The sequence below is a fragment of the Lycium barbarum genome, chromosome 4 (assembly GCF_019175385.1).
Source record: "Lycium barbarum isolate Lr01 chromosome 4, ASM1917538v2, whole genome shotgun sequence".
In the NCBI taxonomy this organism is placed as follows: Eukaryota; Viridiplantae; Streptophyta; class Magnoliopsida; order Solanales; family Solanaceae; genus Lycium; species Lycium barbarum.
This window is the reverse complement of record NC_083340.1, coordinates 21,585,815-21,612,524: the sequence shown is the minus strand read 5'-3', so window position 1 is coordinate 21,612,524 and position 26,710 is coordinate 21,585,815. Positions and strand designations below refer to the sequence as shown.

The following is a 26,710-nucleotide window of genomic DNA, read 5'->3' as shown; positions in this document are numbered from 1 at the left end:
CCTCATTTAAACTTATGATATATGATACCTAAGATCACATGTTCAGTATTCAAAGAATGTTTTAGGTCTTTAGATGTCACGGCCTAATTATTTATGTCTTGATGGCACCGCAGTTCTAGCACGACCACGATCAACAATACATGTTATGATTTTGCTCTGTGTCACTGTACAAATCCTGCAATCCCAACCCGTCCACTCGATCTGTTTCTACTCTCGTAGTGGCCTCAACATTGGGCACAATTTATCAATGATATTTTAATCTATTGGTAAAATATACAATAGACAATTGCTTAAGGAATGTTGAAATTCGTGGTGGATCTTGAGAATCCTCTATTTCGATGCTGAATCATTTAAGTAATAGATTCGCGAGATAATGTGGAAATCATCGTTATGGATCCACGATTGGCATCAAATTATTAAGCATAAAAATCTCTGCATGATCAATTATGGATTAAAGCTAATAATGATGCAGGAAATGTAAAGAACGACATTTAAATGGCGAATATTAAAGTAAAAGGAATAATAAAGCATATTTGTATTATTGATAACTAACTACATAAAGAATAGTATAGCCTCCTTGTGATGCAGGAATAATTAGATAGGCAGGATCGTGTATGTAATGTAGCCAAATATGTTGACTAGCTAGTCCTTCAGAGCAAGTTAAAAGAAAAATACCTAGTGCTATTTTGTAAGAGTACAAGTGTAAGACAAGTAAAGAAAAATGTAGTTAAATATGTTGTTTTATGTCCTATATGATAGTGTTCAATGCCTCTCTAACCGATCGTTTGTCTTGTATTTATAGTTTTGGGGGTGCTTGGTATTCACCGGCTAGCTTATAGGTATTCAACTAGTCTGTTAAATGAAGTTACCTATTGGGGTCGATATATGCTCCTCTGATCTCGTGAAGGCTGTTAATTGTGGATATTGTTGAAGATCAAGAAGCTTAAACAATTAATGGAAAAATTAATATATCTCAATTCTACTTTAATTTGGTTAAATTTCGAATTGTATTTGAAATTGATTTTAAAAATGCAATAAAGTGGCTACAATTTAAATATGGAAAAGTGCCAAATATACCTTTGTACTATGGGAAAAGGGTCAAATATACCCTTCGTTATATTTTGGGTTCAAACATATCCCTACTGTTAAACTTTGGGTCTAAATATACCTCTCTTCCATTAAAGTTGTCTAAGATGAACATCCAATCCTACATGGCAATGACATTTGACAAGTTGGATGCCATGTGGCACGCCACCTCAGCACCCCAAACCCATTTTACCCTTCCCCTCTGTTTGTTCTTCCCCCACTAAAATTTCCTTCCTCTTCACCACCATTACTACCATAACTGCCACCAATTAGAGCTCTGGAAAAAAATGTCCTCCCAATTATGCACCAGGTTATCAAAATGTTAGAACATGAAATTTAGTGGCACTAATCTTTAATTTTTGGACCAATCAAGCCAAGTTAAGCAAAAATAACTTCAATCATGGTTTAATGAAATTAGTTGGATGAAATGCCATCCCATCCCAGAAATATCAGGAGTTGGAGCTGAACCACCGAGGAGAGGATGGGTGCCGAAAGCGTTAGATATCATATTTGAATTCTTACGAAATTGAAGTTGTTTGTAGCTGAAGATTGTTGGGTATTACGCTGTCGGGGGATTCGAGCTTCGAAAGACTAACAAATGATAATGGCGGTGGAGGGGAAGGACATTTTAGTGGTGGAAGAATAAATAGAGGTCAGGACAAAATGAGTTAGGGGTGCTGAAGTGGCATGCCACGTGGCATCCAACTCATCAAATGTTATTGACACGTAGGATTGGATGTCCACCTTGGACAACGGTAACGGAGGAGGAGTATATTTAGACCAAAAGTATAACGGCAGGGATATATTTGGACCCAAAGTATAACTAAGGGTAATATTTGACCCTTTTTCAATAGTACATGGGTATATTTGGCCCTTTTCCGATTAAAATATGATTATAACGATTTTTAATTTATAACCATATTTTAAACTCCCAAATTTTGTTGAATTCTTGAAACATCATGTCCTTCCTTATTCCTTCGCCCGTTTTGCTTTTTTTATAAGTACCATAGCTTTTTCGTAAATATTTTCTATTAGCAGACACTCGAGCATCAATAACTTATCACCATAAATAATCGTAGCAAAAGATCATTTATATTTAACTACGAATTCTTTTCGTCGTCAATAGTTAAATCATTCAACTACAAATTTAAAATCGTCGTTATTTAAAACATTGCATATTTTGTGACAAAAAATTGTTGTCACTAAGTCACATGCTGATTAAAGACAATAAATTGTTCGTCACTAATTGTTTATATTATTAGTGACAAAAATTTAATGTCACAATTAAACATAAAACTTAGTAGTTATATCTTACAACACTTAACTACAAACTCTAATTTGTCGCTATTATAAGAACATACTTTTTGTGACGAGATTTTTTTCGTGTTCAAAATTTAACTAGTTTTAAGACAAATAATGATTTGTCACAAATTGGGTACATTATTAGTGACAAAATAATTTGTTACTGAAAACACAAAATTCGCGGCCAATTTAACTCAATAAATGGCGCCAACTCATTTTTTGGTGAAAAACTTTAGTGGACAAACTTTGCTACGAAATTCAGTGTTTTGTTACTAAAAGTATGTGACTAATATATTTAATCACGAAATGTATTTTTTCTCACAAAAAGTGAACAATTAGTGTCCAATTTTGTGTTGTGTCTAATAATTTCGTAGCTAAATATCACATTTGTTGTATATGATCAAATAACTCTTTTAACTCTAAAACTTTTATGTATCAGATTGTGATATATAACTGCATTACTGAATTGTTTGAACATATATATTTAGAATATGCAACATTCATCATCTATTTTATAAAGGTATTCAAAGGGTTTATACAGATTTTGAGCTCAAATCATTGTTTTAAATTAAAGATGCATTGGATGCTGTGGGTTAGCTTGCACTCAAATTCATAAGTTTGTACTCAAGTCAACATGTAAATTCTATAATCACATTAATATAATGTACCAGATTTAATTTGTATACATGAGTAATCTAAACATATATCTTATTACACATGAGGAATTAACTGCACCACATTTATTACAAATTCTACTTTATATAGAGGCATGCAAAGAAGTTTAAATTACTAAGCAAGTTAATAAGTTTATTCAGAGATGGATCTAAAATTTGAAACTTATAGATTTGAAATTCTAATTCATTAAAGTTATTAAATTTTAAATTAATAATTTTAACATATCTAATGAATTTTTAATATAACTAAAGAATCTAGACTAAAGCTATTAAATTCGGTCAAATAACTGAAAGGCCGAGGATTTGTCTAATAACCCAAATTACTAATTAATTATATTATTTGTATATACAAAATTTATTAGTGTTCCAAAAAGGTCAGTATGTTGTCAATTCGATATGTAGCGACACCCATGTGGACATGGTCCTCGAAAAGAATAGAAGCTTACTCTATCAGCGTGCAACTACCCTTTTTCAACTTTTCTTTTCTCCTTTACAAATGGTGATTTTACTTTTCTTATGCAAGTGCAAGGTGGCAAACCATTTTCAACGGCAAAATTCAAAAAGTGTAAAAGTTGATAACTGCTTCGTACATTCATTTTAATTAATGATACCTCTTTTCCTATCTAAATTTAATAAAGTGTAAGGTTTTGTTAAATTGTTAAATTTGTTAGGACCCGTTTTCCATACATATTTCAAAGATTTTGAAATAATATTTGGAGATTATTTTAAATAAATATTTATTTGTTAACTTAATTCATTATTTTAATTTTAAATTGAAAATATAAAGTCTGGAGTTTGAAAAATAAATTTTAGGAAATTTTTCAAATTTTACTCACATAACAATCTTTTTTGTTGTGTTCAAAACACAATTTAACTTCAAATACTATTATCTTTTTTATTTTTTTATTTTTACAAATATCAGCTAGTTCATGTCCAAATACCTACTACGATACTTTTTTTTTTTGTTGTTGGAACCCCCAGAAAATCTCGTGGCCACTACCCTTCGGATGCACACTGAATAACCTGTTCACTACGCAATAGCTTGCAAATCAAATACCTACTACTTAACATCATGTTTCAGAAGCCTGTTTGGCAAAGCTGCCAAAATTTGTTTATTTTGAAAATTAGAAAAAAAATACTTCTAGAGCGTATTAGTTTGTGTTTGGTTAATCACTTTGAGAAAAACTTTTTGTTATCATTATTATAGTAGCAATTTATACTTGGTCAAAGTTGTACAAGTATTTCTTGGAAAAAGTTATTTTTTTGTTTTTGGTAAAACAGTTTGTGTTACTATTCAAGTTTTTTTTTTTTAAATTCTTTTTTAGCTAAATACTTTTTTTCTCTAAATAAATACTTTTGACTCCACCTAAGCTTGACCAAACAACGATTAATCGAAAATGCAGAAGTGAAAGAAAAGTCACCACCAGTTAACTTAGCATGGCTATCTTTTCTTTCCACCAATCATTTATGCTATTGACAAAAACTACGAAAAAGGTTGTCCGTGACCTCGCAAAACATGTGGTGAAATTTGATATGGATAGGGCACAATAATTAACCAACCGTAACTCTAAGATATTTTTTGCAAAAAATAATCTTGTCTCAAAGTGAATGTCACTTTAAACAATTATGCCTTTTTCAGTGATACCTCTACAGTCGACGCACATGTAATCCATTCTCTTTTCAGATTTATATATTCCAGCCAGACCAGAGAAGTGTACTAGTGTTCAAGTTCTTTTCAATTTTGATGCAAATTAGTCCAAAAGAATTTCACAAATGTACAAAATCACGAGCTTTACTTTTTTCCTTGAGTTGATTGCAAGTCCCCACACAAGGGGTAGACAAATAAGACAAATAATTTCTACTATATCTTGTTTTCCCACAATCTTAATTGCAAATTGAATAAATAAAATAAATAAATAAGAGTCTTGCATGAAGGTAGTATGTTACATCCTCCCCATTTATCTTTGCATGAAATGCCCCTACTTTTTCTTACAAACTCACTAAAATTGTGGGCTTTTTTGTCATTTCAATAGAAAATCCCACAAATTCATTTCCCTCCTCTAACTCGTTTTTCTCCCATCGTGAGCGACACCCAACAATAAGATAAAACCAAATAAAAAATTAATGATTCCTTCAAATCAAGTTTGGTATCCAACTGAAAGTTAATTAGAACTGTGGTTAAGATAACACCAAATAAAAAATTAAAGATTCCTTTCAAATCAAGTTTGGTATCCAACTGACAGTTAATTAGAACTGTGGTTGGGTAATTTTGATTCTCTTGATCTGAGGAAAATAGAAACAAGAAGGGATTAATTTGCTGCACTATTTTGAAAATGAAAATTTCGACCTTCTTTAACCTAACTGCTGCGAGGAGAGAAGTTGTGGGAGTTGGTCCAATAGCCTGTTTGGCTAAGCTTATTTTTCCTGCAAACGTATTTTTTTTTTCAATAAGTGCTTATTTTAAAAAAAGTGAGGTGTTTGGCCAAGTTTTTGAGATAAAATAAGTGCTTTTGAGAAGTAGCAAAAATATTTTTTCAGAAGCTAAAAAAAATAACTTTTGTCCAAAAGCACTTTTTTGAAAAGTACTTTTGAGAAAAATACACATAAAAATACTTTTTAAAAAATTTGCCAAACACTAATTGTTGCTCAAAAGTACTTTTTAAATTAATTGACCAAACACAAACTGTTTTTAGCCAAAAGTACTTTTTTTTAAAATTGCTTTTAAAAAAAATATTTTTTAAAATAAGTTGTTTTTAATAGTTTGACCAAACAGGTTATAATTCTCCATGCATAATTCCCCAATTCACCTAAATGAACTAACTTTAATTTTTATGATTTGAATCTTCATTCCCTTTTTCCCCTCCATTCCATTTCATTGTCAAATTTCAATTACTTTTGTTTCTGAACATCTATTTGTCGTTATGCAAGTTAAAATGATGAAAAACAGAGATAAGAAAACTTCAGCGACCAAATCGAGTTCTTGAAGTTCAACTATGAAAGCTTTTGGGAATTTGGGTTGAAATGACAAAAAGGTCCCCATTTTTAATGAGCTGGTAAGAAAAAGTAAGGGCATTTCAAGAAAAGATAAAATGGAAAGGATGCTAAGATACTGCCTTCATCTAGTATGTTAGCAAGACCCATAAATAAAAAGATGAAAAAAATATTCCCCTAAGACTTTGTAATTTTCTTTAGAAAATGGTCAAATGACTTCTCTTAAAGCCTTTTTCTTTAACAATCTATATACTCCGTGTATTTTAATTTATGTGAAGTAGTTTTATTAAGTATAAATAAGGGAAGAAAGACTTTTGGAAATTTTTGATATTGAACATACCTTGAGATTTATATAGCTATAAAACATGTTAATAAGGATAAAATGAAAAATTTAAAAGTTAATTTATTTTGCATATATATTTTATAAACGTGTCATTAATCATAGAACAAACTAACTTAAGAAAATAAATTAAAAAGCGGAAGTATACTTTATTGTTATTATCACATCAAATAAAACAGTGGAAGTATACTTTATTGTTATTATCCTTTTCAGCAAAAATGGTTATTTCCTATTATGTTTTTTAAAACCTTTCCGTAAACTTCTTCAAAATGCTTTACTCAAAAGATTTCTTAAATGATGTAGAATGACAAAATGATCTGCATGAGAAGATTGATTTGACATTACCTTCGTAAAATGCTGGAATTTCCATTATTAGGTTCCTAAAAGGTAGCAGATTTTTTTTTTGAAAACCAATCAAATTCGTCCTTTATGTTTACCTTGAATGGATGTGACGACTTGAGATGTTGGAACAATGATATGCTCAGGGTGAGGCATAAATATGATATACTGTGTGAGGAATAATTTTATTGTAATTATATTTTGAGCCCCACTGCTTTATGCTCTTTCTACTCTTCTTTTCTTCTTTCACGTTTTTTTTGTCATTTCTCATTTCTCTCTCCTCTTTCCTATTTTTTCTCATTTTCTTTATTTATCATTAATTTTAAAATTAATTTTATTATATGTCGATCAATTTTTTTAAGATATTCTTCTATTTTTTCAATATTTCTTAAAAAATCAGTTAAACTTCGTACAAGTTTAAAAGAAAATAATTGGCACTTTAAATTTTTTTTTTAATAAAAACTAATAACCAAAATTAAATGTAGGATAGTTTTAAAAGTAAAAACACCTTAGAAAATTTATTGGAATTTGTTTTTCCTTTTTCTTTTGGTATATATTATTCAAAGTTGCTACATTCTGTACCCGAGAAATTCAAAGTTCTAAGTGTCATCAAAGTAGACCTTGAATTTAGTGGTTGTAAAAATCGGTTTAACCGATAAACTGAACCGAAAAAAAGTTATTGGTTTAGCAATCTATTTGGTTAATGATTTTTTAAGTTTTATGGGCGACCAGCTCGATTTCATATTTTAAGTTCTATTAACAGGAAATTTATTGGAATTATCTTTTTTTTTTTTTTGGTATATATTCAATTCAAAGTTAATACATAAGAATTTTCTTTTAGTATATATTCAATTTAAAGATGCTACATTCTACACTCGAGAAATTCAAAGTCCTAAGTGTCATGAAAGTAGACCATGAATTTAGGGGTGTACAAAAACTGAACAGGAAAAACGTTATTGGTTTAACAATCTATTTGGTTAATGATTTTTTAAATTTTATCGGACTACCAGCTCGATTTCAATTTTTAAGTTCTATTAACGGTTAAACCGATAACCCAATAAGGACATAGGTTCAAACACGTTACTGGTTCAGTTTACCGGTTAAACCAATTGCCTTCGAACACAATTGGTTTGGCCTCCTACATCTTTCACAGAGAAAATATCACTGAAACATGCTTATTAAAGGTAATTTCAGTAAGATTTTATGTCCTTATTGGGTTATCAGTTTAACTGTTAATAGAACTTAAAATTTGAAATCGAGCCGGTAGTCCATAAAACTTAAAAAAATCATTAACCAAATAGATTACTAAACAAATAAATTTTTTCTGGTTCAGTTTATCGATTAAACCGATTTTTGCACACCACTAAATTCAGGGTCTACTTTGATGACACTTAGAACTTTGAATTTCTCGGGTACAGAATATTGCAACTTTGAATAATATATACCAAAAGAAAAAGGAAAAAAAGAATTTCAATAAATTTCCTAAGGTGTTTTTACTTTTAAAAGTATCCTACATTCATTTTTGGTTATCAATTTTTACATTTTTTTTTTTAGTGTCAATTATTTTCTTTTAAACTTGTACGAAGTTTAACTGATTTTTTAAGAAAAAACTGAAAAGCTAAATAATAAAATGGAAGAATACCTTAAAAAAATTGATTAGCGTATAATAGAATCGGTTTTAAAATTGATGGAAAAAAATGAGAAAAAATAAGAAAGACGAGAGAGAAATGACAAAAAATATGAAAGAAGAAAAGAAGAGCAAGAAGAGCATAAAGTGGTGGGGCCATAATATAATTGTAATAAAATACTCTCTCACACACCATGTCATATTTATGCCTCACCCATTGTAAAGTTTTTCGGTGCTCGTACATCTTTCACCTATATTTTGAATTAGGGTAATGCTAAATGTGCAGAATTTTATGGGCAAAAAATATAAAAAGTCGTTATTGTCCTTATTAGTTTTTAGCTCCAAATACCCTTCTTTTCCCTCCAATAAGTTTCCCTTCAAAAAAGTACTAGTAATTACTCTGCATGCTCACCTTTTATCTTCCCAATACATTATATCTAAATTATTTATAATAGAACACCCCGGGGGACTATGCTGCCCTTGTTCGATAAAATTTCAATTCTGCCATCAGTGTTCCTCATTTTAGGAAGGTGAATTGACCATTCGATATCCTTTTCCTTCTACGACGGAGGAAATGGGAACAACGGCTTAAGCCATTAGGTGTAGGCGCTTTCCAGAGGTGGAATCTTCTAGTTCTTCCTATTTGACCCGAAACAGATCGTTCTAAGGCCGAACCGATCACCGGCTCCGAAGGCCTGCAATCGTCACTTTAGTTCCGGTGGTTCGCTTTACTGCCAGGGTGGAAACATGGGTATTGAAAATCTTAAAAACCCGTAGGTTCCCAATTTTAAAGCAATTCCTGCCAAGATGACGGATCCTGCGAAAGAATTTGTCGAAGTGGTGGAATGAGCTTTCCTATTAAAAGCTGCTAGGTGAATCCCTAAAGTAGATTAGTTCGATCAGTAAGACCCGCCTCCGCAGCATTGGAATCAATATATTGCTTGGCATAGTGATAAATAGTTAGCCTTAAAAGTCAATTGAAAATTCTTATTTATATTTGAATTATTTATATTTTAAAATTTATTTACTAATTTGAATTATGATAATTTATTTATTATACTATGAAATAATATAATACACGTCATATATATTTAAATTATGAAATAATATAATACACATCATATATATTTTAAAATAACTTTTCTGCATTTTACATATTCATCATCTTATGTACATTTTATGAGTAAACAATTTACCTATAACTCACATTTTTGCATACATGTTCCTATATATTTTAAATTTAAGCAACTGGCTCTCTTACATTATGAATATATGATGCTATACTTTAAAAGTAAATAATTGACTCCTCTACACACACTCTCTTAAATATTGAATGATTAACCATCTTATATTTGAAGTTTTGTTTTACGTATACTAACAATTATGTTACAACAACAACAACAACAATCCAGTGAAATCCACAACGTGGGGTCTGGGGAGGGTAGAGTGTACACAGACCTTAATTGAGTTAAATATTTTTAATTAAAAATAATATATTCAAATTGTATCTTCACCTTAAGTTACACGGGGGATGGAATTAAAAGAGACCTTTGAGTTATTTATTCAAGGAACAAGGACAGAAGTTCTAAAAATTGAGTAAAAAGGTATCTTTCTCATTGAGGATAAGCTCATTTAAAAGATAAGTTTTGATATACCTCTAAGTTTTTTAATTTACACAAAGACCCAAATATAAAAGCATTTTTTACCATAAAAAAATAAAACCTTGTAAAAAAAAATTCTTCTTCCTCCTTTACAGAACCTACGCCATTCCTTTTTTTCTTCCTCCTCTGTGCAACCGCATGCCACTTCTATCTCACCTTCTTTCTTTTGCATCTGAATTGGTGGGGATTGTTTTTTAATTATTTAAATTAATGTAGATTTATCTTTATTGTCTGGTTCTTGAAATTGTTTGTCAATTCAATGTGGATATTACTTCAAAAAAGATATTATGTGCATTCTAGTGATTTAACATAAGTATAAAAATTATTTTAACATTCTTCATCTGTATATTTTTCAGCTATGGTAGTTTCAACTAAGGTATTTGAAAAAATACAAAGTTATTTACATAAAGAACCAACATATGTCAGTTTCATGTATAAACAACTTATCAGTTGCTTAAACAATTTTAGGGTTGTTTAAACAAAATTATAGTTGTTTTAATAAAATATTTGTTTACACAGAAAACCTGCACGTACATGCTCCATATATTATAAACAATCACAATGTTGTTTAAATAACTTTTTGTAGTTGTTTATACAAATAACCTGCAGAATACCTTCTGATTGTTCATGTGTAATGACAACATTATAAATTGGTTTGGGGATGACTTTGGATGAGTAATTTATTATATTTTTCAATATTATACTCTAGAATCATACATATTTTGTATGTGCAGGCACATTCCATTTGGTGCCACTGAAATTTTTGTGGAGATTTTTTCTGAGCTTTTGGAGAAAAATACTTCATCGCGCACCAGGAAGAAGGACAAAGAGAATACATGCCTTTAATAGGGAACACCAATCCAACGACTACTTAACATCACAATTATTGAATTAATGATAATTAACATCAATCGAATTTTACTAGTAGATTAACACCTAATTAATGTGTGTTTATTAATAACGTAATGAAGAATTAAACGTAAGTCAATGTAAACAACCGCATGTTGTTTAAATAACATGGAATTTTTTGGTGTAATCAACTTGTGATTGTTTAAACGACTTGCTGGTTGTTTAGACAATAATGAGTTGTTTATAGAATCGCCCAATTAATTTTCACATTATCACTAGATGAATAGGTTATTGTTAAAATTATTAGTAAAATCGCTCGATTGATGTCTAATTGCAATCAAATCATCCTCAAGTTAAGGTTTAGCTATCCATATAAAAGACTCATTTGATGTTCAATTGTTATATAGTCAATAAGTTAACATTTGATTATTCATAGAATCGCACAACTAAATGTTCAATTATCATTATATCTACAAGTTATTGTAAAATTATCAGTAGAATCACTCGACGATAATAACAATATACCCAGTGTAGTCCCACAAGTGGGGTTTGGGAGGGTAGGATGTAGGCAGACCTTATCCCTACCTTTTGAGGGATAGTGTCACGACCCAACTCATGGGTCTAGCGGACACCCACACTAACTCACAGTATTAGGAACCACAATAGATTCCAGTAATCTCAAGTCATAGCCTAGGTAGAAGTCTCTAATCCTTGAGTCCATCAAGTCTCTAAGTAAATACTTAGTAAGCACACATAAACTCCAATGAATCATCACACAGGAAATCAATGCGGAAACGTACCATGTAATGATATGAATGCAATAAACAAAACCAATGATATGAGTGGATGTAATATGAACGCATGCGCAATGCAATGCAATACACTGGTCAACTATCTTATACCGTACACACATGCTAGGGACGAAAATCCTCCATGTCTCGATATTCATGACCCATGGGGGACCCGCAAAATCTATGTACCAGTCACTTTGCACACAACCCAGAGTTGACTTCCATAATATTAGCCACTCTGCACACAGCCCAAATGTGACTTCTATAATACTAGCCACTCTGCACAGCCTAGAGGTAACTTTCATCTTCCACTTTATTATCATACGTTTCCATACTCTTTTTCCATCAAGTTTTCCTTTAGAACCACATCACATGACCATGAGAAATGCAAGATGAAATGCACGCATGAATGTCGAATTCAATAATAATCATAGGAATGAATAACCGTATCAAAATCCATACATCAACTACCAATACAAGCTTATTTCCAAATCTATGCAATGCCACGTCCGGAACAATTTTCCTTCGGACCACGTAAGTAACATCAAATAATGTATGCATAAGATGCCCTATGAAATATGCATGTAGCAAACACCAGAACAAGAAGCCTCAGATGTTTCACTTTCTCACTTATCATTATTAATATCAAGTCATAGTTCAAACCAATGTATCATATGAAATGAGAATGTATGTCGTGCATGGCAACCACATTGACCGTAAATCATAATCAGGACCTCATTCGAGTCTTATCATAAGTATAAATAAAAATCTCACTATTAATCTCATTATCCTCCCTTTTTAGATGATAGCTGACATAACAAGAGAGAGGTGCATACAACACATATCGCAATATAGCAGTTAGGGTGACTCGCCCAACATATCACATTCGGCGACAAGCCCAAACAAGATAATAAGGCACAAGCCCACATAGTCAACAATAATACCAATCTAAGAGTTTCCATCCCAACTTCATACCCGAAGGCCTAACATGCTTTCCCCGTCAACATCTATTTCTACATATGCTTCGCTAACTGGAATCTATCTAAAAGGTAAGCCGTAACCTACCTCGATACCAAGCTGGTGCCACGAACCGTCAAATGTGAGCCTTGCCCTTCCGAAGAGCCTCCGAACACTCAAATATAGTCATTATCAAGTCTAGTCATTATCAAAATCTAAGTTAGAAACGGAGATTAACGATACCTATAGTGCTATACATTCGTCCAAATTGAAATCAACTTTAGAAAAGGGGAAAATCAAACCCACAAGGGTAAAACGAAAATTTCAAAAGTGGAAATGGTAATCTAACGTTCTAGAAGTTAAATTCTACTCTGCAATTGCTAATTAGGCTCAATTAGTGATCAATTTCACCATTCAAAAGAAAAAACCCCTAATTTAGGCATAAACCCTAGTTTTCCATAATCAATTCCTTAACCCAAATTAGAGATTCAAGCTTATTATCTACTAATCCATAAATTTTCATGATTAGAATAGCAAGATTCATCAATTAAACTTATATTCATAGCCTAAGAATCAAATATCAAACCTAAGGTTAAAACTCATCTTCTCCAACTAGCCTCACTAGATTCCACTATAGATTCTAGCTTTAGGAAGGTAAAGAATAAACAAACATGAACAAGGTGAAGGAAACTTACCCCAAGTTGAAACAACTCTGAATACTCTTCAAATCACCCTGAGTCACTTACAGAATTAATTTTGGGAATGGGAAAAGAGTGGTTCGATATGAGATATTTAATGCTTCTGATTCCGCAATGTTCGCTCCAGCATAGGATGTTCCGCTTCCGCGATCTAGCCTCGGTGGAGAACCATTCGCTGAGGCCGATCTCATTAAAGTGATAAGAATCCGTGCCTGCGGGTCAAGCCCAGCTGGGGCGTGAAAAGTCTCGTGGGGGTGAGACACCAGAAACCAGCAAAATTCAGGTTTTCACTAGTTCACCCCAAATCCCAACATCCACCCATGGCCTTCTGGATACAAACCAGACGTGTAAACATACGTAAAAACTCGCTACAAACTTATTTGTGGCCTCGAAATTCCCAACGGAGGTCTATTTGACCGGGTCAACCCCCAAACGGTCGAAACCAACTTTCCAACCATTAGTACAAAACGCTCCCGAATGCCTCGGGAACCGAACTGAATACCACACCAAGTCATAATTGACCCTCTGGACCTCATGGAATCGATAGAATTATAAAAAAAAATGTCTGTTTTACCCAAAAGTCAACTATTGCTCAAACCTTTTTCACTTTAAAGCTCTAATTTGCTCAAATCAGGATAATACTTCCCGTTGACCTCAGGAACTGCATCGCCCATCCTCGCAGTTCAAAATCATTCTAACAGGGCTTAGGAAAGAGTGAACAGAGGTAAATGGTCAAAATGTCATAACGACCAAATGATTCGTTACATCAGATACCAATTAAACAATCGTTCGTCCTCCAACGAAGAAAGAGAGTAGGAAAGATGATTGTAACTGAGGACTCTTTATTATAACTACACAGAAGCCTCCACGGCAAGAAGTACGCCACTATCATTGATCGTTCCCCTTATCAGTCAAAACTTCCTTTAATTTGCTTAAAGACCCAATTTTCATATTTTCCATTCTTGAAATTTCTTTCATAACTAATCCCCGAATATAAGAATTGCCTCCGCTTGAATTCTCTGATTCGATAAAACACAACTATGAACACGATCGATGGGTCCTGCAAATATTTCCCAAACTACACAACCCTTTAAACATGGCCACAAACCATAGCCCACTCTGAACCAGGAAGATATTCAGATTCCGTTAACCTTCTAAAGTCGTTCTTCACACTATGATTTCTCATAGACACATAAACACAGGCCACAAGCCCAAAACCATGACTTACTCTTCGCCAGAAAAGAATCCTTGCTTCATCTGAGAACTCTAAGATATTCCATCAAAACTGATCTTGCTCAAGCCCGATTTCGCTAATTCCAAGTCTGTTAATTCCGTAACTCGTTGTCGAAACTACTTTAGCCAAAAAACTCATCGCCCAAGCCTTCTTAAATCTTCGAATCACCACACTAGAAGCATACCCACTGATTACGTTGCCGAGTCCAAACCCGTAGAGAACCATCTGATCGCTCTAAAGACTTCTCACAACCATAGTACCTTCTCAAATCATTACCAAGTACCGATGTAATCCATTACAACTGTACGAATAGCTGCCCCCAGTAAAATATCATCAAATCTACTAGCAAACCCCGATAAAGCTCGGTAAACCTGTCATATCTCAATTTTGAACTGAAACCCATATGATCCTCAAAGGTGATTTACTAGGAAACCCATAAGTCTTTACAATTATTTGTCATGATGAAATGATATAGCCACAAATTTATTGTTGTGATAAAACTTGTAGCTAATCACTATTTCTTATCACGAGTTGAAATTTATTATAGCAATAGTAATCTTTAGGCCCCATTAAATAATTTCTTCGTACAATTGAAGTTACTATGAAAATAGTAATAATTTAACATAATCACAATAAATTATTTGCAACAAATCTTACCGTTATATGAATAGTTATAGAAATATGTATGCATATGTTTTTTAACAGAGAAATCTACATTCTGATATGTATAATTGCGTGCCTAAACAAGTTCTTACATGGTATCATAAAATCAAATATCATCAAATCAATATCTAAATCGAAGACAAATTCATAAAATAAATGCAGAAAGTAAATTAAAGAGACAAATTTTATGATCAAATAACCCTAAATGAGAACTAAATATTATATGCTTCATAACTCGAACCTCTTCTATCGAACGATACGTTTATGGAGCTATTGTAATTAGAGGTGTTCATTGTTGACACCTAATTTTGACTCAACGTGCTTAAAATTAACGTTTTTGGGGCGGGGGGCGGGGGGGGGGGGGGGGGGGGCTGATTCCTTAAAGAGCGCGAAATACATTTTACACATTTTTCAATAATTTACAGATGATTATCCTTATTTTAGGAATTTTATCAATTTACTATCATTTTCCAAGAATCATTATTTTTCACATATACAGCGAAATACTACCATTTTGTGCAATTAATAATTGTTTTCTTTATTTTATAGAAGTACATTTTTTATATCTTATACATTAATATTTACATTTATACTTACATTATTATTTAACTATATTTTAGTACAGTCTGTCAGTGCAGAGAAAATCGGAGCAATTAATTTTTAAAACGCGAAGCAGAAATTCGATCAAATCAAAGTCTCGTCACCTTTTTAAAAGTTGACGTTTGAGGTGATAAGTTGGGTTCTTGATCCATTGATTAATAAATTTTTATACATTGATTAAAAGGGTGAAATCTCCATTGGACAATAACCGAAAGATTAAAATAAGCATTAAGGGGATAAAGGGGTGCACTCTTTTATTTTTGGATAATAAATGGGGTCATTTTATATTATAAGTAAAAGGGAGGGGGCATTTCTATTTTTTACACACTCTAAATTCAGATTTTCCCCTTCTTCTCACCTAAAACCCTATACATTCTCTTCCCTTCCTCCTCTTCACCCACAGCCGCCGACCACCACCCTTACTGCCGCCAACTTCACCTCCAACCATATCTCCACAGCCAAACAGGCCGATTTCATTGAATTCCTCAAAAACTCCTTTGCTCTAGATTTTGAAAAGAAGAAGAGGAAGAAGCGTAACAAGAACAGCCAAACAACCCTTGTTTCATCCTCTTCAATCGTATACTCCAACTAGCAATGGGCTTGGAGAGTTTTTATCCCAAATGTACTTGAGATGCTGTTGAACCTGATACAAAGATAGCTGCTAGCTGTTGATATAGTTTCTCTGTATTTGCTGTCACATTTAAGGTAAAACAATGAATGCATTTAAGGTAAATGTTCTCTAAACTTTGATATAGTTGGATGCTCCATTTTTCTGCTTTATTTGGGCCTTGAACTGCTGTACTCTCTGGCCATTTTCTTGCTGTATTCTGGGCCACAAACTGCTGCCATCTCTGTGATGCCATTTTTGGGATGAGTTGGCTACTGTTGATTACTACTTGTTGCTGTGACATTTCTTTAGATTGCTGCACTTTAAAGGCTCTCAAAGTGCTACATTTTTTGGAAAAATTAGCTGCTGTCTTACTGTCTAAAATTAGCTGCTGTCTTACTGTCTAAAATTAGCTACTGTCCAATGTTTGTTATATCCTATTGCTGCTGCTTTCTTGCCATTTACCGCTGCCCTTCAAGGGCAGATTGTTGGCCTGAATGTTGGATACTTTGAAGTTGAGCTATGCCACTAAGTGAACTGTTGCATTTTGGCCCAAATGTGTTGTGTGTCTAGCCTAAACTTTGCCTAATTTGCTGCTCCTTTTAAAGGTTTAAACCTGTTGTTATTTGGTTTCTGCACTTGAGACCTCTCTGGTACTATTACATAGTGGGCTCTTGGTTATAAAGAATAAAGGTTACACTTGAGTTATTATACGTAGCTACTACTGTATTGAACTTGAGCTACTATTTTGTTTAGAGTTATTAGCATGTTTTGGTTCACTGGTGCTATTTTCTACCGCACCTTTGGCCAATTTTGTTGCCATATCTTGATGTATTTTATGCTATGCTTGATGAGAAAATACTCCCCTAAAGTTTTGCATTTGGTAAGAGTAGTTGTTGTGGTCTTGAGGCTGACAGATTCCCCATATTTTTGGGGAAAGTACTGCTACCTGATTGTTGTTGCACTCCAGCCAGTTGCACTGCTATTTTATTTTAAGGAAACATATGCCACACTTGACATGCTATAATAGATGTTGCTCTATTTCATTATTTCAGAAGAAACAAATACTGCCTATGTTTGGTATTTACTGATTAAGATACGATACTACACTCTGGCCGATGAAAGAAATTTTCATCGATTTCCAAGGATTTCCATGTACAAAAGACTGAGTTTTTTATTTATTTTAAGTTTATTCATTATTTCTTTAATTCATTCGATAGTTATTTATTCTCTTACTAACACTTTTATTAAGTATTTATACAGGTACCCGAAGATACATACCGAAGAAGACACTCGGAAGGAACCCGAAGACTTCATCGAATCACTGTTTGTATTTTGCTTTCCGCATTTTTTTACGGAAAAGGCTCATAAATACCCCTAACCTATTGAAAAAGGCTCATAAATACCATCTTTCCACCTTTTGGTCTAAAAATACCCTTAAGGTTTGTTTTTGGCTCAAATATACCCCTCAAACTAACAAGTTAAAATTAACTCTTTTAAAAAGCCAAATGACATTTTGTAATTAGTCAATAATAAAATTCCGTAATTTAAAAAAACATCTGGATTTTTTTTTAAATTACAAAATGCCATTTGGCTTTTTAAAAGAGTTAATTTTAACTTATTAGTTTGAGGGGTATATTTGAGCCAAAAACAAATCTTAAGGGTATTTTTAGACCTAAAAGGTGGATGAAAGGATATTTTTAGACCAAAAGGTGGAAGGAGGGTATTTATAAGCCTTTTTCAATAGGTTAGGGGTATTTATGAGCCTTTTCCGTTTTTTTTTTATAACTGTACAAAGCATAAACTCATAGTATGGTGGAAACTTTATTTTTGGAATGACGGGTTGATATATTTATTTACTTGTCGCCTTGTTTGTTAAACTTAAAATTGTCATTCGCTTTAGGCAAGACTTAAGCCATCCACACTTTCATAAATTCATTAGATTGACTCGATATAAACGCTCGGTTAATTAACTCACTTTTGATGTTTAGACAAAATATTAGTTCATTCTTTGTTTCAAAGCACATTCTTTATCAATATACTTTTCATACATATGTCTTTAGTTTTCCTTAAATATTCAACCTTTTTTACAAGTAATTCTTTCATAATTTTTTTTAATCCTCAAATACGCTTTTTCTATTCTTTGATCAGCACTTAAAACAAAATCATCCCTTTACATGAAAGAAGATACAACTCAATTAACTTTCTCATTTTTCAAATACTTTTCTTAAATACAGTTCTTTACACTATACGATTTATGTTCGCTCATATTCAACTTTTTATATCTTTATATACTTTGATACATTACTCTACATACCCTTTTACACTTTTTTACTTTTGTTATAATATATATTCTTTATACTATCAATATACACTCCTTATATACTTATTGTACAACCTTTTACACATTTTTTAATATATATGTTTAATATACATATATTCTTTCATATTCTATTATACTCTTTTATACATTCTTTATATAGTTGTATATATTATTTACACCAACTGATATACCTTTTGTGGCAATAGATATATACTCATTTTACTAACAAATACACTACTATCGAAAGAGGTATGTTTTATTTACAATCCTTTATACATTTCTATTGATATACATTCTATATAAATACTTGATACTTGATATACATACATTTTTTATACACCGTATATACTTAGTATATTGATAACCTAGTGTAGCTTTTCATGAAGTCATAACATTTTGAAAATATGTAATAATAATGATAAATGGATAAATAATCCCCCTCTAGTGTTCAATTAAACTAAGTTTAAGGACTGTCTTCGGACAGGCTCTGAGGGATGCTTAATACCTTCCCCTCGGGGTAAATAAAACCCTTATCTAAAATTTCATAGGTTTCGTGGACCAAAAATGGAGTATACACACAAATACATATAGGTTTCCTATTTTTCCTTAAAACTTAGGTGGCGACTCTAACCCTTTTAAAACCAGTTAGAAGAACCGTGAAGTTGCAAACTATATTGGACCCATTCAAAATAGGGCGTAACATTAATCTTTCGATTCAGTTTGATTCAATTCTATGAGATCTTACTGAGGTGTCCATCTTTCGATTCAGTTTGATTCAATTTTACGAGATCTTAATTGCAAGTTTCAAAAATAATTTAAATTATATCTAATTAAGTTTGATTAATTGTTAATATCAAATTTAAACAAAATCAACTAACTTTATTAAGACAAACTCAAGCTTCATCTTGAATAAATTTTAATTATAATTTGAATAAGTAATGGTTAGATGTAACCTTCTAATAAGTAATTATATCGAATTTAAATTACAAAATTTCACTTAGTCTTGCTCAAGATCATCTTGATCAAGTGTTCTGAGAATCATAATTTTACTCGAACATGTTCGATCGGGACAATATCTTTATCAATCTAGTGTATTTAGGTGTTGATCGTTCCATTTGATCCAATTTTACATGGTCTTATTTGTAATTGTCAAATATAATTTAAATAAATTGTTAAATTATATCTAATAAAATATAATTGACTATTTAAATTGAATTTAAACAAAACTAAACTAAGGCTTGCTTCTTCATCCTGAACAAGTACTTCAAGAATTATTTATTTTACTCGGTACCTCTATTATTAAAATAATTATTACCATTAAAATAATACCTTAACTGATCTAATGTAATTAAATGTTCATATATAGTTTGATTCGATTTAATTTTACGAGATATTACTTTTAATTGTAAGTTTAAATATTATTTAAATAAATAGGTAATTGTGACGACTCGTTTAGTCATTTCGCATTTTTGGACTCTTTTCCCCTAAAATATTGTTTTCGTAGTTTTAAAAAGTATTCTTGACTTGCGGGAATTGGCGGCACGGTAATTTAATTGGCGAGTACTTTTTAAAATACATTTATTTAATGTGTGTGAATAGTTTATTCATAGGAATATGAGTTTCACATTTATAAGACACAAGTTTGTAAATGAAATATTTGACAGAATGACTATGTTTTAAAGAACACAAAGTGGTTAAGTGAATAAGTAAATTGGGGAAAACAATTGTGATGAGTTAATGGGCCAAATCCACAATTCATTTAGTATCCTACGTTCCATGGCCCATATGTAAGGATGAATTTAAGCGGGTAGGGTTTGAAATGCTAAATTAAATAATCAAAGTTTTAAGCAAAGAGTTTGTTTACAGATGTTGCGTTGTCGTCACTTATGCTTCGAAGGGGATTTCTTCACTAACCTCCAGGTAGTTTATTTGAGTTTGGTTCATGTATATTATATTATGTTATATATAATGGTGTGCATGTGGGATCCAATTTGATTTCAATTAGACCAATCTTTAAGAATGTGTTTCTGGTTATTAAAATTAATTGAAAGTTAGTGGATGTCATAATGATGATAAAATGATTTAAGGGCTAATGATTGTGTGATGATGAAGAAGTAATTGTGCATAAATACTAAAATGTTGTCTTATGTTTAGTCGTCTTCTTTTGTTGGAAGTCGTCTGGTTTCATTATTTCACTTCCATTTTCGGATTTTGTCTTTTATGTTTATTAGTTTGCAACTTTAATTTTTAATACATTGGGTGTGTGTAATTGAATATTATGGTATTGTATTAAATGAAGACCTTCGAATTCATGGTATTTGAGTTGTGAAAAGCGAGATGTTAAACCTAAGTTAAGATTTTGGGGTAATTAAAGGTTTTGAGCCCTAGTCTTAAGAAAAGAGGATTTATAATATGAGAGTCCATTTGTGAATGGAATTGACTAATTTTCTGGATATATGATCCTTCGGTTATGGTTGAATTGATTTTTCAATAAAATTCCAATTTTGCCCTTCTGGGCCCGAGGTCACTTTTAAGGTCATTTTTGGGTTTCGAATATAAGTATATCACTATGGGTGTTCTTAGATTTGTGTTCTAACCTAGATCGTATATTTGATAGACTTCAATCGTTCAAAGGCTCTACACAAAGGGAAGACATTGGTTTGATCATTCGTGTCACTCGCTTGGCATTGAGGTAGGTTACGACTTACTTTATGTCTAGACTTCTGTTAGCAAAACGTATGTAGATAGTAGTGATTGACGGCGAAAGCATGATAGGCCTTCGGGCATGGTGTAGAGGTGAATTCCATCTAGGTTGGTATTGTTAGCTGTTATGTGGGTTTGTCGCTATTATTGTGTTATTGTTATGTGGGCTTGTCGCCATGATAGTGATTTCACGTACTTGATATCTATGTTGGTCGGACTCTCCAAAAATGTTGCCGCACCCATGTCGGACACTCCAAAAATGCACTACTTTGGAGTATCCGACACGCACCCGTTGACATTTTTGAAGAGTTCGAGCAACATAGCTTGATATAATTCTCTCTCTCTCTTGTTATCTCGCTTGTCATATGGAAGAGGAAGGTTATTAATGAGATATTGAATATTGAATTGCTTTTCATAGTATGAATCTGTGGAACATATGATTGCAGTGATTATTCAGGTTAATTTCATGCTAGGCATGCATCCTATATTCCATATGTTATTTGATGTGATTATCACCTAGTTGTATCTCCGTCACATACTAGCTGACTTATCTCATGAAAGGGAAGGGTAATATTGATGATGGAAGTGCGAATAATAATATTACTTGTACTTGTTGATTTCATATTGATGATATTGTTGAGACTGCTATCATGCATGACATGTTTTCATATTACTTTTACGTTGTCCTGATGGTGAGGTGAGTGATTGACAGACTCCAAGGTCTTTGCCGGAGATTGAGAGTGACAGAGAGACTCCGAGGTCTTTGCCGGAGATTGAGAGTGATTGATAGCCTCCGAGGTTTCTGCCGGAGAGCATGAGTGGTACATGGACTTCGCGGGTTCCCCATGAGTCATGACTATAAGGCGTTGACATAGCATGTGTGTACGAGAGTAGAGCGTGAGAGGTGACTACTGTATTGCATAGCATGACATTGCACTCCATTAAATTACTATTCATGTCATTGCATGACACATTCTTTGATTGATTCTTGATTGGTGAATTATTGAGTTTTGTTTGTAAGAAATTTATTTATAGGCTTGATGGACTCGTGGTTTAGAGATTTCCACCTAGGCTGATAACCTGAGATATTAAAATCCTTGTAATTATCGTTACTGCAAGAGTTCTATATTGCTAGAGTTGTGATTGTGTTTGATTGCTTATCTGCTATTACTTGTTAGTTGCTTCCTGTTTATATGTGTGTACTAACTATTGTCGGCTTATGATACCTACGAGTACGTGTGTTTGTACTCATACTACTCTTGTTGCACTTTTCTTGAGTGCAGAGTTCATTGTTGGTCCTACATCCCGACCTCAGAAGTGAATCCTGAGGCTACTTGTTAGAGTTCCCAGGGTAAGCTACATTGATGGATCCGCAGTCCAGAGACACATCTTTTACATATCCATCTTTTTTTGTATTCTTGAGACAATATCCTTAGTTTGAGACATGTATTATTCTATCAGACTTGTATCTATTATTGGTGGCTTTTGCACGATGTTCAGACGAGGTTTTGGGTGTGATGGAATAAGTACTTCCGCATTGTTCTGTGTATTAAGTAAGACTGTTGAGATGATTTGTGTTTTATTTCCGCATGTTGTATTAAAATGATGTAGTTAAGGGAAGGGTTCGCCTACCAAGAGGGATAGCGTGGGTGCCTGATGGGTATAAGTTATTCATGTAATTTCAATATAAAAATATAATATTTTAAAATAAAACATGAATAATTTATATCATATTCTCGCACTTTTCTAACAAATCTTGCAGGAAAAGAATACATGGAAAAAGAGAATAAGCAAGAACTAAAAGCCAAGAAAGGAGGATGCATCCGTGACAACTTCACCAAAGACTATGCAAAGTCAAGAGAAACAAAGTTATGACAAATTCTCACCAAAATTTCATGATAAATTGCCATGCCAATTTCTCAAGATTGCATGATAATTTACCATGCCAATTTCTCAAGATTGCATGATACTTTGCCATGCCAATTTCTCATCAAGGAAATATTATTATATTAAATTTCTCTTGCAATGTCTCTCCAAGACTTCTAGGAATTTTTGTATAAATAGGCATATGTTTTGTAGAAGAAAAGAGAACCCATCTTTCATCTTATTTGCATCCAAGAGTGAAGAGGACACAAGAACTAGTCTTGGTGTCTTTCTTGGCTCTTTCTTGTAGTAAAAAAAATAAAAATATTCTCTTAGTCTTTATTTGTATTTAGTTTTCTACTTCATAATGGAGTAAGTTTCCTTGGTTGGGATACTAGATAAAGCTTGATGAAACTTTTATAATAAATATCTTTATTTTGTTATCTTCTTAGGTTGAGATTTTATCTTTATCATCTTTATACACCAAGGTATTTGATATTAATTATATCTATTATTGGATATAATTATATCTCTTTATAAAAATCTTTATCTTGTTATTTTATTTCTTATTCGGGAGAAGAGAATGACTTAAACAGGTTTTTTGATTTAAATGATCTTTATCTTATTTCTTTTAGTCCTAATTCTCGCGGAGGATTAACTCGAATAAGTTATTGATTTAAATGATCTTATCTTATCTCTTTCAGTCCTAATTCTCACGGAGGGATTGACTCAAGTAAGTTTATTGATATAAGGGATCTTTGTCTTATTTCTTTCAGTCCTAATTCTCACAGAGGGATTGACTCAAATAAGTTTATCGATTTATCAAAAGCTAATCGAAAGAGGCTTTTGTTCACTTGGTGCCCTCAACTAAGATAATTCTTGTTTGAAGTCATTTCTTTAATTGGTTAACTACACTAATCGAAAGAGGTGTTATTAATTAATTATTGTTTAATGTCACTAATTAATTGTCAATAAATTAATAGTATAAGCGAGAGTGGTGCTATTAACATATTGTCGTTATGTGGAGTGATTGTATTAGAAATAAACAATCATTCTTTAAACGGAGAAATAAGTAATAAACTTTTGATTTTATTATAATAATTTTATCTTGCCGATTCAAAATATCCCAACCTCTTATCTTTTATTAGAAAAATCCAAAAATATTTCTTAATTTATTATTATAATTTTCAATACTTTTGAACAACTCTCTTTTCATCAGTTTGATCCTCTCAAATAGTAACAAAAATAATACAAATCTGTAGCCTAAGTGGTTACAATCTCTGTGGGACGATATCTTAAACTTTACTATAATTTGACAGAGTACGAGCAGAAAATACCTTTGCACATTGGTCTCGTCAAATTTTTGGCGTCGTTGCCGGGGATTGGTATACATCTACTTCAGATTAATTATTTTATTACTACTTTGAGATTATTTTTTTTACTATATATTCAAGTATTTATTTCCTAGTACTTAACAAGTGTTAGGGGACTAAAACTTGAAGCCATTATTTACTATTATTATGTTGATATTAATAATATTATAGTATTATTATATTATTATTTTAATAATATTTTTTACTATATTATTATTTTAATATCATTGAAGTTATATTCTATTATATTATATTATATTATACTATATATTTTATCATTATTTGACTATCTTCTATTTTTTCCCTAATACATAGCAAGTGTTGGAGCAAGACTTGAAAAAAATATACTCATTCCATGCACCTTCACAATGAATCTTAATCAACCATGTAGAAATCTGGTTGAAAGTTATTGTCAGGTGATTATCATTTGTAATCTTTGGTGGGAACCATCACATATTGAATTGTCAATTAGTCATTTATGAATATAAAGATGATTGTGAACTCTTTGATGAGTTCTCATATGGTAATTCCGAGAAATCAAAAGACATTGAAAAATTACCAATTAGAATCAACCAAAGGTCAGTTACTTGTGATTATTGTGGTGAAAATCACCCCAGTCATGAATGTCAAGGAGATAACACTTTCTCATATGGCGGTTCTCGGGGGCTGAAAGACATTGAAAAATTAATTGATAAAATAAGTTAGAGGTCAGTCACATGTGATTTTTGTGAAGGCAACCACCAAAGCTTTGAATGCCACACAAGTAACACAATCTCTTACAGTTTTTTTGAAAAACTAAAATACATAGAGGAATTAATCAATCAAAGGTCTGTTATTTGTGAATATTGTGATGGAAGTCACCTTAGTCATGAATGCCCATAAGATAATCCTAATTATTTTTATTCATTTTATGAACAATCTCATGATGCTTCTAGTTCTTACATGTATAGCGATTTTTATGGCTATAATGGCAATCCGGAATGCAATCAATACCTAATTCTATGTGGAATCAAAGCAACACGAGTCAACCACCTCAAGAGGAGAACACAAAGTTTGAAGAGACTTTGTATAGCTGTATGAAAAAGACAGAAGAAAAACATGTGCAGGATCAAATAGCCATGATGCACTTAACAATGCAAGTAAATCAGTTGGTAAGTTATGTAAACTCCTTAAATTTTGGCAGTGAACAAATAAATGACATAACATCATGTGAGAATGGATCAACTCAAGAAGACGAGCCTTGTCAGAAAAAGGTTATCACTCAAGAAGAAGGTTTAGATCTAATGGAGATTGCTTACAATGAAGACTTGGTTGAATTTAATTCAACAAATGATGAGTGCATATCCGATTTTTCTTATCCACTTAAATTGATTTATTTTGAAGAAAATAAGAATGAAGAGGTCACAAGCACAAATGAAATATCCTTTGATCGTAATTCTTCAATTTCTTCTAAACATTATAATTTTGTGGATTTTGTTATTGGAGATTTTCAGGAAAACGCATGGAATGATCTTTGTAAAAATGCAAAATAGAGTTAAGGAAGATCATACACAATTATTTGACTCCCCAGATACGGACAAAAAAGAACGCTATGTGTGAAAAAGAAAAACGTTTTAAGATGTTCTTAGCCATATGAACTCCACGAGGAACCAGAAAAAGCAAAAAAGAAAACTTGATTCACAATTAGGGGTGGAGTACACAAGTTTTCGGAGATTTTTTTTTTTTTAAGGGGGATTCTTTACCCCTCTTGTTTTTAGAGTATGTGTCATGAGGACATGACACAATTTAAGTGTGGGGGTGGAAGAAAATAATTTTATATATGCATTTTTTTCTTTCTTTTATTCTTTTTTTCTAGTTATATAATTGATTTTTATCTTTTTTTTTTTCGTGAGTTTTTTTTTTTTTGGTATCTTTGTAATTTTTTTTCCTTCAGTTTTTTATTTATCTTTCCGTAACCATTGAGGGTGAAGCAATGGAACCTTATAAGTCCAGTAAGAAGAAGTGAAAGTGCACTTCATTAATTGAGTTG

The 26,710-nt window shown here is 32.1% G+C and overlaps 1 long non-coding RNA gene across 1 annotated transcript; it reads left to right on the top strand.

Annotated features, from left to right (window-relative positions):
• The first annotated feature begins 16,111 nt into the window (after nt 1-16,111).
• LOC132635528 (uncharacterized) lies at nt 16,112-22,982 on the top strand. Its single transcript, XR_009580604.1, has 3 exons — nt 16,112-20,662; nt 21,360-21,434; nt 22,729-22,982. It is a non-coding gene; the product is annotated as an uncharacterized LOC132635528 (long non-coding RNA).
• The last annotated feature ends 3,728 nt before the right edge of the window (nt 22,983-26,710 follow it).